Genomic DNA, 14603 nt, shown 5'->3' on the forward strand with positions numbered 1-14603 from the left:
GGCACACATACAGCACACGAACGGCACACATACAGCACACGAACGGCACATTCAGCACACGGATGGCACACATACAGCACACGGATGGCACACATACAGCACACGAATGGCACACATACAGCACATGAATGGCACATGAATGGCACACATGCAGCACACAAATGGCACACATACAGCACACGAACAGCACACATGCATAGAATGTAATGGGTATGAATTGTATCCATGAAAATGGATGAGGCCTGACGTGGATGAGGTATAAATCTGTTACCAGTGCCTTCACTTCTCCAGCAGCAGAATGGGTCATCAACATTAGATTGGTGGGAGTCTGAGGCGTTTAGCTGTCATCTGCTCATAGTGGTGGCCACATATAAGCAATGTAGTGGGTATTAACACAGCAGCCCCAAACATTGCTTAGTGGTTATTGCCTGGTTCTCCAACTTATCTCCAGTTCCCTCACATTCACTTGAATAGGAGATAATGTCCAATACCGGGTACTGAGCTTATCTCATAGTCACTTGCATTCACTTGAATAGGAGATAAGGTGAAGTGCCAGGCAGCAGCCACTAAGTATTGTAAAAGGGGCTACTGTGTTCTACCCTGTACATTGCTTATGTTCAGCAACCACCTTGGCAGATGGCAGCTGATCGGTGAGGGTGCCAGGTATTCTACCCACGGATATGTAAGTACCAGGCAACCACATTACTTCTGGTGACACATATGGTTTAGTTACTACACTGGAGGGAAGTACACTGAAGCATCCTGCAAAAAAGGAGTTAATTGAACAACAACAGAAATTATACTATTTTATTACACAACACACGCAGATGGCTGTATTATGGATCTGTAGTACCACACTCATACCCTGCTATGGTCCACAGTATACCTCCATGTGTCTCCAATATCTGCTAAGATACAGTTCAAAAAGAGTTAAAAAGGCACACACACAGTAAGGTTTCTATAGTGAGACTTATAAATGCCCAGTTGCAAGGGGGACATTCACACAAAAGTATTTTCGGTCCAAGTGATGTCCGACTGAAGTCACACAGACAACATACAGGACAATCCTAGGGTACGTGCACACCTTAAGCATTTGCCACATTTTTATGCACAAAAAGGTGTCTCTTGGAAGGAAAAATGCTGCTTAAAGTGAACCTGTTGGCAGGATTGTGCACAGGAAGGTCGGCGCCATTATACTGAATAAAATGATACCTTGGTTGATGAAATCCGTCTTGTAGTTGTTGGTTAATCTGTACTTTCTCTTTTGAGTTAATGATATGCTCGTGCTCCGGGGCGACATGTGGGGGTCTTCATGTGGTGTTCTGCTTAGCTATTCATACTGATGGCTTCTAACAGGTCACTGATCCCTCACTGACCTGCCCCCTAGTTTACATAGTGAATATTATATGTATTGAAAAAAAAATCACCTTCAGCAGTTAGGCGTCAGCAGTGGAGCCTGCGCTGCAGCATGATCACATGTATAATGTGCATTTAATTGTTTTATTTGATGAAATAAATAAAAAATTCTGTCTCAAAGTGGCGCGGGCTGCACCTGCGCAGTAGCATCTATCGGTGATCCAATAGATGCTACTGTGCAGGCGCTGGCGGAGACAACTTGCTAGAGAAAAAAAAATGTCTCCACCAATATGGCGCCGCCTGCGCTTAAGCAGTAGCGTCTATTGGATTGCCGTTAGATGCTACTGCACAGGCGAGGTCTGCGCCATTTTCAAATATTTTTTTATAAATGTATTTATGCCAGCAAAGAAAATAATTAAATGCACATTATAGATGCAATCATGCTGCAGTATGTAAACTAGGGGGCAGGTCAGTGAGGGATCAGTGACCTGTCAGCAGTCTGCATTATGTATGAATACCTAATCGGAGCTCCACATGAAGACCCCTCTCCACAGTCTGCCCCGGACCACGAGCATATCATTAACTCAAAACTACAAATGCCAATTAAACAACAACCACAAGACGGATTTCATCACCTCAGGTATCATTTTATTCAGTATAACGCCGCTGACCTGACCCTGCCTGTAGGTTACTGTGCACAATCCTGCCGACAGGTTCCCTTTAAAATATACATGTTTTTGCCACAATTTTCCGTGTATTTTTTCCCATTCATTTGAATGGGTGAAAATTCTGCAGAAATGCAGAAATACTGTAGATTTGACCCTGCTTCAAATCTGCGATGAAAAGATAAGAAACGAGTTTGAGTTCCAGAAATCTCATTCACTTTGCTGTAATAGTAGAACGCTGTGTTTTCTATCAGCAAAAGCACACAGAAAAAATGAGTGTGAAAACACAGCAAAAAATGCAGCGTGTCAGCAAGCCCCTATGCAATAAGACTGTTCAGATGACAGTAGTGTCCATATGAAAAGATGGATCTCATACAGATCACACCTATAACCTGATTGTTATGGATATTCTGCCTTTAGTAACATAGGAAACTGTAATTGATCTTGTAAATGGCATTCAAATGACAATATATATTTAAAAATATACATTTTTCTGTATGAAGATTGGAGTTTTTTTATATGCTCACATGAACTTAGCCTAGGGCTCGGTTTTCATCTGTATCATGTTATTTTTTATCTAATACAAGACCATAATCCAATACCAAGTCATTGCACAACAGCATCTGAAGACTCACAAGCCTCACTTTTTTGGAATAGTGCCCGCTGTCAAGAATAATAGCCCTTCGTGCAGCACATTTTTACTGTAAAAAAATGACCGTATCTGTGAGAACCGAATAACTTAATTATATTAGTGCCACCAGTCCAGAATAAGACATGCACAGGAAACACTGTTCCACTACAACAACGACTATGAACGTCAACATGACTTTGCAGGATTTTGTGTACTAATCTCATTGAGCAGAAGGTCATAAATGGCTCCAAGAAACAAGTGAAAAAGACTTTCTATATACTGTTACGTGATAATTCTGCGATAGAGGCATAGTTTCCACATGGCATACAGGTGCCTGAAGAAGGGACATCACATGCATGGACTAGTAGAGTGAGTTAACGGTTATGTGATGGATGCAGGTCTACTAATTCTGTGGCAGATAGAGATCAAAGGGCCCCCGAGCAAAATGCATCTTTGGACTATATGTCCATGCCAACAAAGATATCATATCCATGCAGCTGTAAAAAATAGATAATGTGAATCCAGATACTGCACATATAACATCACCATGTACGAGGGGGATGCATGTTTGGAGCTCTGAATGCTTTCACATACAGTATCTTGCAAAATAAAAAAAAAACATAGCCTAGGATGTTTGTACAAAGGGACCATTTTTAGTTCTTATCTGACCAAATACTTGTATATGTCACAAAGTTGTTTTTTTTTCTATTTAATGTTCTGTATGCCCACTCATCCCATCCGATTTCATTTGTGATAAATACGGAAGGGTATGTAAACAAGGCGTATAAAAAGCCTGTCCAATTCAACATTATATCTGGGCAGCATAGATGGAACTGAGCAAACATATATATAGGGGCCAAATAATATTGCATGCCCCATTTTTCAGTTTTTGAATTTACACAAAAATTTTAAATAACCAATAAATTTCGTTCAACTTCACAATTGTGTTCCACTTGTTGTTGATTCTTCACCAAAAATTTACATTTGGTATCTTTATGTTTGAAGCATGATATGTGGGAAAAGGTTGAAAGGTTCCAGGGGGCCGAATACTTTTTTCAAGGCACTGTATGCTGTTTTGCAAGGTTCTTAAAATGATTTCAGGGAATTAGGCTGCAAGCTGAAAGCAAGGACCTCCAACGTGGTATTTTCCGAAATACCGCCTGTACCACGTGCCACGCCAGAGAGGCTAATAAGTGGCTCCAGAATTGGTGTAGGAAGGAGGGGTTTGGGTTCCTGCAGAACTGGGCCGACTTCTCAGTTGCTTACAGGTTCTACGCTAGGGACAGGCTGCACCTCAATGGGGAAGGTGCAGCTATGCTGGGGGGAAAAAGCTGGGGTCTAGAGGGTTGGAGGAGTGTTTAAACTAAGGAATGAGGGGAGGGTATACATTTTATAGGAGGGGAAGATAGTGCAGATAGAGACCTGGGCACAAATAAGGAAGAAAACTGAACTCAGAAATTATAGGCCAGTAAGCTTAACCTCTACTGTGGGTAAAATCCTGGAGGATATTATAAGGGATGCTATACTGGAGTATCTGAAGAGGAATAACCTCATGAGCCAATATCAACATTGGTTTACTAGGGACCTTTCCTGTCAGACTAATCTGAGCAATTTCTATGAAGAGGTAAGTTCCGGACTGGACCAAGGGAACCCAGTGTATATGGACTTTTCAAAAGCTTTTGATATAGTACCACACAAAAGGTTGATACATAAAATGAGAATAATGGGGATAAGGGAAAATATGTGTAAGTGGGTTAAGAGCTGGCTCAGGGATAGGAAACAAAGGGTGGTTATTAATGGAGCACACTCGGACTGGGTCGCGGTTAGCAGTGGGGTGGGTACCACAGGGGTCAGTATTGGACCCCTTCTTTTTAACATATTTATTAATGAAAGGGGCATACAGAGCAGAATTTCAATATTTGCAGATGACACTAAACTCTGCAGGGTAATCAATACAGAGGAGGACAATTTTATATTACAGAATGATTTATGTAAACTAGAAGCTTGGCTTATAAATGAGCTTTAATGGGGATAAATGTAAGGTCATGCACTTGGGTAGAAGTAATAAGATAACTATGTGCTTAATTCTAAAACCGTGGGCAAAACCGTCAATGAAAAAGACCTGGGTGTATGGGTGGATGACAAACTCACATTTAGTGGCCAGTGTCAGGCAGCTGCTACAAAGGCAAATAAAATAATGGGATGTAATAAAAGAGGCATAGATGCACATGAGGAGAACATAATTTTACCTCTATACAAGTCACTAGTTCGACCACACTTAGAATACTGTGCACAGTTCTGGTCTCCGGTGTACAAGAAAGACATAGCTGAACTGGAGCGGGTGCAGAGAAGAGCGACCAAGGTTATTAGAGGACTGGGGGGTCTGCAATACCAAGATAGGTTATTACACTTGGGGCTATTTAGTTTGGAAAAACAAAGGCTAAGGGATGATCTTATTTTAATGTATAAATATATGAGGGAACAGTACAAAGACCTTTCTGATGATCTTTTTATTCATAGACCTGAGACAGGGACAAGGGGGCATCCTATACATCTGGAGGAAAGAAAGTTTAAGCATAATAACAGACGCGGGTTCTTTACTGTAAGAGCAGTGAGACTATGTGACTCTCTGCCGTATGATGTTGCAATGAGTGAGTCATTACTTAAATTTAAGGGGGGACTGAATACCTTTCTTGAAAAGTATAATGTTACAGGTTATATATACTAGATTCCTTGATAGGGTGTTGATCCAGGGAACTAGTCTGATTGCCGTATGTGGAGTCGGGAAGGAATTTTTTTCCACAATGTGGAGCTTACTCTTTGCCACATGGTTTTTTTTTGCCTTCCTCTGGATCAACATGTTAGTGCATGTTAGGTTAGGCTATGGGTTGCACTAGATGGACTTAAAGTCTTCCTTCAACCTTAATAACTATGTTACTATGTATGTATATATACATTCAGGTGCTTCTCACAAAATTAGAATATCATGAAAAAGTTAATTTATTTCAGTTCTTCAACATAAAAAGTGAAACTCATATATTATATAGAGTCATTACAAACAGAGTGATCTATTTCAAGTGTTTATTTCTGGTAATGTTGATGATTATGGCTTATAGCCAATAAAAACCCAAAAGTCATTATCTTAGTAAATTAGAATAATTAACAAAAATCAGATGCAAAGGCTTCCTAAGCGTTTAAAAAAATCCCTTAGTCTGTTTCAGTAGGCTTCACAATCATGGGGAAGACTGCTGACAGATGTCCAGAAGGCAGTCATTAACACACTCCACAAGGAAATGCAAATTGCCTCTTCAGAGAAAAAGAGGACCTAAACTCTATAGCGCCACCTGTTGGAAGTATCCTAAGTCATATTGCATGACTCGTTAAAGGGATGATTGTGACTTGTAGGATCGCTACTTCCAACAGGTGGCGCTATAGAGTTTAAGTCCTCTTTTTCTCTGAAGAGGCAATTTGCATATTGTTGTCTATGACTTAGGATAAAAGCCAAATCAGTATCTCAATTTGCAGACACGGTGTTTTGGGCTGTTGGCCCTCGTCAGTAGGATCGCTACTTCCAACAGGTGGCGCTATAGAGTTTAAGTCCTCTTTTTCTCAGAAGAGGCAATTTGCATATTATATTTCCCAGAGGAGCATTGCACGGCGAATAAGCCTCCTTACCTTGACAAGCCAGAGCTGGTATGTCACTCTCCATAAGGAGAAACATTGCCCCTTAGACTCCACAAGGAAGGTAAGCTACAAAAGGTCATTGCTAAAAAAGCTGGCTGTTCACAGAGTGCTGTATCCAAGCATATTAATGGAAAGTTGAGTGGAAGGAAAAAGTGTGATAGAAAAAGGTGCACAAGCAACCGTGATTACCGCAGCCTTGAAAGGATTGCTAACAAAAAGCCATTCAAAAATTAGTGGGAGATTCACAAGGAGTGGACTGCTGCTGGAGTCATTGCTTCAATAGCCACCACACATGCACCATCTGTACTTCCAGTCTTGTGCACTGCAACTTTGAATACGGATTACTGTACACACAGCTTCTGATTCTCACTGTGCATGGCTAGAAGTTCAGTTGATGGCTTTCGGTGATGTGCAGTGCGCCTCTGAAGTGGGGAAGTGTGCACCCGGCTGCAGCGATGCAGTGACCCTGCAGAAATGTGCGGCGAGATTTGCAGGAGCTGATGATGATGACCGCTACTGCAAATTTTATTATCACGCCCACAGGGGTGTGATGACATGGAAAGAGGGCTGACTAGTCAAAACCCTGTTTAGCATAGGAAATGGAAGCATTATAAATGCTTTTTTTATACCTCATTTTATCAGAAAAACGATATATAGGAATGGTTAGGCAGGGAATTTAATCATAAATAAGTGAATGTTCCTGGGTTGGAGGACACTGGAGACCTGACAGGTTTGCTTTAATCTCCTTGCATTCTGTGATTGTTGTAGACTGTAGCAACCAAGAGGTTAAACATATGGAATCAAAGTGGAGGGTGACAGATGTATGTTTCCACTATTAGACCCGTTTCACACGTCCGTTTATTTCCGGTACCGAAAAAAAATGGGAGATATCCATGTTCATGTGTCCTTGTGTTCGTGTGTACTAAGTGTGGCACACGTGTGTCAACCGTGCTCCACCCGTGTGCTGCATCAGTACCACATGGATAGCACTACAGTAAGCGCTGTGGCTGGTGCAGAAGCCGGCTCTCATCATTATCCCCTGCTCTACCGGCGAGCAGAGGAGAATGTGGAGCATTATATTAAAGTCCCAAAGACAGCAGGTGGTGGCTTTTGGGACTCTTACCCCCATCATCCAACAACGTCTGCCGCTAATAACAGTGACAGTAGGTGCGGATGATCGGGGTATTCCAAAGCCGCCGGCTGCAATAGTTTGGAAATAAATGAATGAAAAACCCAATGTGGTTTCCCCTCTATTTTCTTAACAAACCAGACAATACCCACATTTGGGGGTGGCTACTCTCAACTGTCAGCTTCTGAAAAGTTGGTTATCAAGAATAGAGGGGTTCCCACACTGTTTTTTTTATTATTTAAATAAATAATTTAGAAAAACAGCTTGGGGTCACCCCCTTTTTGACAAACAGCCTTGCTAAAGCTCACAGCTGGGGAATGCTATTCTCAAACTGGTAAGGGGCCTTTGATATATGCCCCTCAGCTTAAAAACAGCAGTCCGCAGCTGCCCAGAAAAGGCACTTCTATTAGATGCACCTTTACTGGTGCTTTGCCAGCTCTTCCCACTTGTCCTGTAACAGTGGCAAGTGGGGTAATATTTGTGGGGTTGATGTCACCTTTCAGGTGACATCAAGCCCATGGCTTAGTAATGGAGAGACGTCTATAAGACAGCTATCAATTACTAATTCTATAGTTGTAATGTTTGTAAATACACAGCAAGTATAAAATCCTTTATTTGAAAAATTACACAGACTCCTATAATGTTCTAAATTAAACCATACTTACTGCCACACCTATTTCCCGGACACCCTCGATCCTGTAATAAAAGTAAAATAATAGACCAACAATATACCATACCTGTCCGTCATTGTGTCCCATGCTGTAATCCTGGGGGCTAAATAGTTTTCAACCAGGATGGTGCCAAGATGCGACCGTCCCGGCTGAAAACCACTGGTGAATGAGCTGCTGAGAGCGCAGCATCATTCACCAGCGGTGACATCATCACCGGCTTTTCCCATGGTCCAGAGGCCACCACAGTTCAGCCTTTTCCAGACGCCATGTTTCAGCTCTTTCCAAAGATGCTCAATATGATTTAAGTCAGGGCTCATAGAAGGCCACTTCAGTATAGTCCAATAGTTTCCTCTTAGCCATTCTTGGGTGATTTTAGCTGTGTGTTTTGGATCATTATCCTGTTGCAAGACCCATGACCTGCGACTGAGACCAAGCTTTCTGACACTGGGCAGTACATTTCTCTCTAGAATCCCTTGATAGTCTTGAGATTTAATTTTACCCTGCACAGATTCTAGACACTCTGTGCCAGATGTAGCAAAACAGTCCCAGAACATAACAGAGCCTCCTCCATGTCTCACAGTAGAGGCAGTGTTATTTTTTGATATGCTTCATTTTTCCATCTGTGAAGATAGAGCTGATGTGCCTTGCTAAAAAGTTTCATTTTTATCTCATCTGTCCATAGGACATTCACCCCGAAGCTTTGTGGCTTGTCAACATGTAGTTTGGCAAATTCCAGTTTGGCTTTTTTATGATTTTTTTCAACAATGGTGTCCTCCTTGGTTGTCTTCCATGATGTCCACTTTGGCTCATACAACGATATGTGGTGCGCTCTGACACTGATGTTCCTTGAGCTTGAAGTTCACCTTTAATCTATTTAGAAGTTTTTTTGGGCTCTTTTGTTACCATTTGTATTATCTGTCTCTTTGATTTGTCATCGATTTTCCTCCTGCAGCCACGTCCAGGGAGGTTGGCTACAGTCCCATAGATCTTAAATTTCAGAATAATATGTGCAACTGTAGTCACAGGAACATCAAGCTGCTTGGAGATGGTCTTATAACTTTTACCTTTAGCATGTTTGTCTATAATTTTCTTTCTAATCTCCTGAGACCCCTCTTTCCTTTGCTTCCTCTGGTCCATGTTGATTGTGATACACACCATGTCACCAAACAGCACATTGAGTATCTGTAGCCCTATATACAGGCCCACTCACTGATTCCAAGACTGTAGACACCTGTGATTCTAGTTAGTGGAAACACCATGATTTAACATGTCCCTTTTGTCACATTATTTTCAGGGGCACCATCATTTCTGTCCAGGCCTATTTCATGAGTTTTATTTTTTTTTTTAGTTCTGTGGAAGCATGGTTGAAAAACAATGTCTGACTTTCATTTGTCCATTTTCGTAGATCTTTTATTTATTATTACTTTTGTCAGATTCAAGTTATTTCTGTGACCGTTGTGTTTTTTCAGTCATTAAACGAGGGGTACCAACAATTTTGATCACGTGTGTACATTTGTGCTCCCTGATTGGTCCGCTGTTTGCTCTAGTAATTTGCTGGTCATTTCTAGCACTCACACCTTTCTCAATAACATTGATTGGTTGACACACATGTCGTCCAGCACCAGAGGAGCAATGTTGTTTTGCTCAATCCCAATATGGTAAACCTGACTTTTATTAGCCCAGTGGAGACCAAAGTCACATTCGTTTGGTAGTGTTTGATGTATGATCCAATAGCTTTCCTGATGTATACATAAAATGGACACTCTAAATATAGTGTGAAACCTCTGTTAGTTTTTATTGCTTGGTTTACGATTTAAACCCAGTCATCTGAGGGTGTTCTGTAAGTAACAGTGACTGTTAGGAATAACAGTTCACAAGTGAAATTAGTAATACTCCAAGGAAGTGTCTTATCAATATTGCATACATTGATTACTGTCTCAAAGGTTACAAAATCTTCTCCCATGTTAAGTAGTTAATTAAAGTTAATCATTGCTTCAGAACATTTCAAACACCTATAAGAATACATGAAGACGTGCCTGAGACACAGCATGTTACAGTAACTGGAATTTCTTCATAACGGGGTTCCACAGAGTTTCATGTTAACTTTATAGAGGTTTGTGTTACTCTGCAATGCACCACAAGGTAAGGAACAATGAAGAAAATGTGAATGATAAGTACAGCTAGAATTTAATGAATCCATATGTGTTAGTATAGACTGTTACCATAATATATACATACCTATTGTAACTATTTATTAGAAAGTATGATAATCTAGATCTGCAGCAATTCATTAGTATCATGGGACTGTGGTTTCATTTTCCCATTAGATTGCTTTAGGACATTAGACTTGCATTAAACATTTTCTTTGTAGTAGCAATTATTTCAGAAACTGTGCAATCTTATGTTGAGAGTGGAATTGGGCCACCAATCCAGTATTCATGATTTATTCTAAGGAGAGGGCAACTGCAGTTATGGGCAAAAGTTTCGAGACTGACACAAATTAAATTTGTTCACAAAGTTTGCAACTTCAGTGTTTTTACATTGCGTAGTTAGAGGTTTATATGGTTACTGGAGTACTGCTACACGTATTTCTTCACATTTAAAACGTTTGTTGACATATACATCAAGTTTATGCAAAGCCTCAATATTTGAGGTGTTGACCCTTATTTTTCAAGACTTCTACAATTCACTGTGGCAAATGCTGACTGATGACAACAACCCATTCTTGTCTAATCAGTTCTTGGATTTTATGACAATTTCTGTGTTTTTATTTGTCAACCGACTTTTTGAGGATTGAGGTTTTCAATGGGATTGAGAGCTAAGAAGTTCTTGACCATGAATCCAATATTTAAATATTGTGTTCACTATGTCACTGAGTTATTAGTTTTTCCTTGTGACTTAGTACGCCATCATATTGGAAAAAGAATTGTTTATCGCCAAATTTCCAATCTATATTCATTGCAGAGTTCTTAGGCAAAATTGGATGAAGAGCAACCCCACACATGAATGGCCTTAGGATGTGTTACTGTTGTCATGACACAGGAATCATGGCGAAGCTCTCTTTTTCTTCTCGAGACAATCATTCTTCCACATGACCCAAGTTGAAGTGGAAAATCAGATAAAATAAGTTTACCCCAGTACTCTTCAGTCCAATCATTTTACTTCCTACAAAGTATTTTCTCGGATGAATGCCCTTCAGATTGTTTAGGACATCTGTAAGAATGATTGTTATAAAAGGTGAGCCCTAGTATGAGAAAAGCATCCTTATACCATTTATGTGTGGTTGATTTTCAGCCAAGGGCTCACTCACAATTTTGCTTATTAACACTGCAATAAATAATGATTGGGGATTCTAAACATCTAGAAGACCAACTTCTCTCAACAACTAAGGAGCAATTTGGTGACGAACAATGATTTTTCCATCATTATGGAGACCATGTCACAGGGCAAAAATGATAATTAATTGGCTGAGTGAACAAAAACATTGAAATTTTGGGTCCTTGGGCAGGAAACTCTACATATCTTTATCCCATTGAGAACTTGTGGTCATGCCCTCAAAATGTGGTTGGACCAATAAACACAGGTATTGTGATAATCTACAACCATTAATTACGCAACACTGGGTTGCCATAAGTAAGCATTTGGCCTAGAAGCTGATATCTTCCTGAATGCTAGGGCATATTGCACAGATCTAAAAAGGTTAGCACTGGAAATATTGAGTCTTTGCATAACCTTAAAAGAGTTGTCTTACAAACAAAAGTTGATTTTAATCAATAAATCTTGGAATAATAATAATTTCCACAATTGGATGTGAATAAATAAAATGTTCCTGTGCTGAGATAATCTTATAAATGTGCCCCTGCTGTGTACTGTGTAATGGCTGTGTCTGACCATACAGGTACATGGTCTGATCATACCACAGCTCCTGGGCAGGGGAAGAAGCAAAAGAAATAATACAGATAGCATGGCATGGGATCACAGCTGATTCTTTTTGTGAGGTAAAACATTTCCCTGCCTGATTTTAAACAATATTTTACCTCACAAAAAGAATCAGCTGTGATCCCCTGCCGTGCTATCTGTATTCTCGTTTCCTTCCCCTCCTGCCCAGGAGCTGTGGTATGATCAGACCATGTCCCTGCATGGTCACACACAGCCATTACACAGTACACAGCAGGGGCACATTTATAGGATTATCTCAGCACAGGAACATTTTATTTAATCACATCCAATTGTGGAACTTAAGGCCCCTTCACATTTAGCGACGCTGCAGCGATACCGACAACGATCCGGATCGCTGCAGCGTCGCTGTTTGGTCGCTGGAGAGCTGTCACACAGACCGCTCTCCAGCGACCAACGATGCCGGTAACCAGGGTAAACATCGGGTAACTAAGCGCAGGGCCGCGCTTAGTAACCCGATGTTTACCCTGGTTACCATGCTAAAAGTAAAAAAAAACAAACACTACATACTTACCTACAGCCGTCTGTCCTCCAGCGCTGCGCTCTGCTTCTCTGCTCTCCTCCTGTACTGTCTGGGAGCCGGAAAGCAGAGCGGTGACGTCACCGCTCTGCTTTCCGGCTCCCAGACAGTACAGGAGGAGAGCAGAGCACAGCGCTGGAGGACAGACAGCGGTAGGTAAGTATGTACTGTTTGTTTTTTTTTACTTTTAGCATGGTAACCAGGGTAAACATCGGGTTACTAAGCGCGGCCCTGCGCTTAGTTACCCGATGTTTACCCTGGTTACCAGTGAAGACATCGCTGGATCGGTGTCACACACGCCGATCCAGCGATGTCTCCAGGGAGTCCAGCGACGAAATAAAGTTCTGGACTTTATTCAGCGACCAACGATCTCCCAGCAGGGGCCTGATCGTTGGTCGCTGTCACACATAACGATTTCATTAACGATATCGTTGCTACGTCACAAATAGCAACGATATCGTTAACAATATCGTTATGTGTGAAGGTACCTTTATTATTATTCCAAGATCTATTGATTAAAGCAAACTTTTGTTCGTGGGAAAACCTCTTTAACCCCTTAGTGACCGAGCCAAATTTTTTAAATCTGACCAGTGTCACTTTATGTGGTAATAACTCTGCAACGCTTCAACAAATCCCAGTGATTTTGAGATTGTTTTTTCGTGACACATTATACTTTATGATAATGGTAAATTTTGTTCAACATTTTTTGTGTTTATTTATAAAAAATATCAAAAATTTGAGAAAAATGTTAAAAAATTAGCAATTTTCTAAATTTGAATGATTATCCCTTTAATCCAGATAGTCATACAACAGCAAACCATTAATAAATAACATTTCCCACATGTCTGCTTTACATCAGCACCATTTGTAAAATGTTATTTTATTTTGTTAGCATTTTAGGAGGTTTAAAAATGTAGCAGCAATTTTTCATTTTTTCAAAGAAATTTACAAAATTTATTTTTTTATGGACTTATCCATGTTTGAAGTGACTTTAGGGGTCCCATATAGTGGGAAACCCACAAACGTGATACCATTTTAAAAACAGCACCCCTAAACATATTGAAAACTGCTGTCAGGTAGTTTATTAACCCTTCAGGTGCTTTACAGGAATTAATGCAAAGTGGTATGACAGAAATGAAAATGTGTATTTTTACCACCTAAGTGTTGCTAACTTCTAAACAGATTACTACAGCCGTCTGACTCTAAGGCCGCTATATGGTCATGAATGGCCATAGCAAACATCAGGACCATAAAATCATGATCTGAGGGCACCAATTGTGACAAAGAAGAAGCCCCCACACCCTGTTAACCATTTATAATGATGTAGTCACTATTGACAGCAGCATCTAAGGGGTTAAACAGATTTAGATGGTGCAAATACTGATCGTGGCTGGTACAGCAAGTTGTCAGCTATAGTGTACAACCGACAGATGCTGGATTGTCACCTGTATGGGGATGATATTCTCTTATATCTCAGGTCAGTTAAAAGACGTATTGGCGGTCATTAAGGGGTTAATGTATTTGTCAACAAAAGCAAAAAAACATATGAAATGCTGATAATTGTACTTCAGTAACCATAGAAACTTTTGATTAATAGATCTAAAAACACTGAAGCAACAAACTGTGAAAAAAATTTTTGTGTTAGTCTCAAAACTTTAGGTCACATCTTTTATGTGTATCCAGTTTACACAATCCTTGATTACATAAATATATTAGAAGCACACATCTCTTTGCTGTTGTGTATGTTCATATATAGGGCTCGCTCACACTAGCATACAAATTGGTCAAGTGCAATGAAAGAAAAAAATCGGATTGCACTCGGACCAATGTTATTCAATGAGGCAGTGCAGATCTGGGTATTTATTCTCAGTTGTGTTTGGCATGAGAAAAAAATTTCAGCATGCTACATTTCACTTCAAAATCTTAGAAAAAAATCAGATGTCGTATGGACTATTAGTATGACATCCGATTTTTACAGATACATTACAAT

General features: G+C 40.3%; 1 protein-coding gene across 2 annotated transcripts in view; it reads left to right on the top strand.

Moving 5' to 3' along the window:
* The first annotated feature begins 609 nt into the window (after positions 1–609).
* Positions 610–14603, top strand: part of LOC138676113 (chloride anion exchanger-like) — a 91887-nt gene continuing 77893 nt past the window's right edge. Inside the window, exons 1-2 of one of the 2 annotated variants that reach the window (XM_069765040.1) lie at positions 614–682; positions 10135–10278. The gene's annotated coding sequence lies outside the window, so the exon portion shown is untranslated. Of the gene's footprint in view, positions 683–10134; positions 10279–14603 lie in introns of both variants that reach the window. The other variant, XM_069765041.1, reaches the window with a different exon arrangement.

The sequence above is a fragment of the Ranitomeya imitator genome, chromosome 4 (genome assembly GCF_032444005.1).
Source record: "Ranitomeya imitator isolate aRanImi1 chromosome 4, aRanImi1.pri, whole genome shotgun sequence".
Taxonomy (NCBI): domain Eukaryota; kingdom Metazoa; phylum Chordata; class Amphibia; order Anura; family Dendrobatidae; genus Ranitomeya; species Ranitomeya imitator.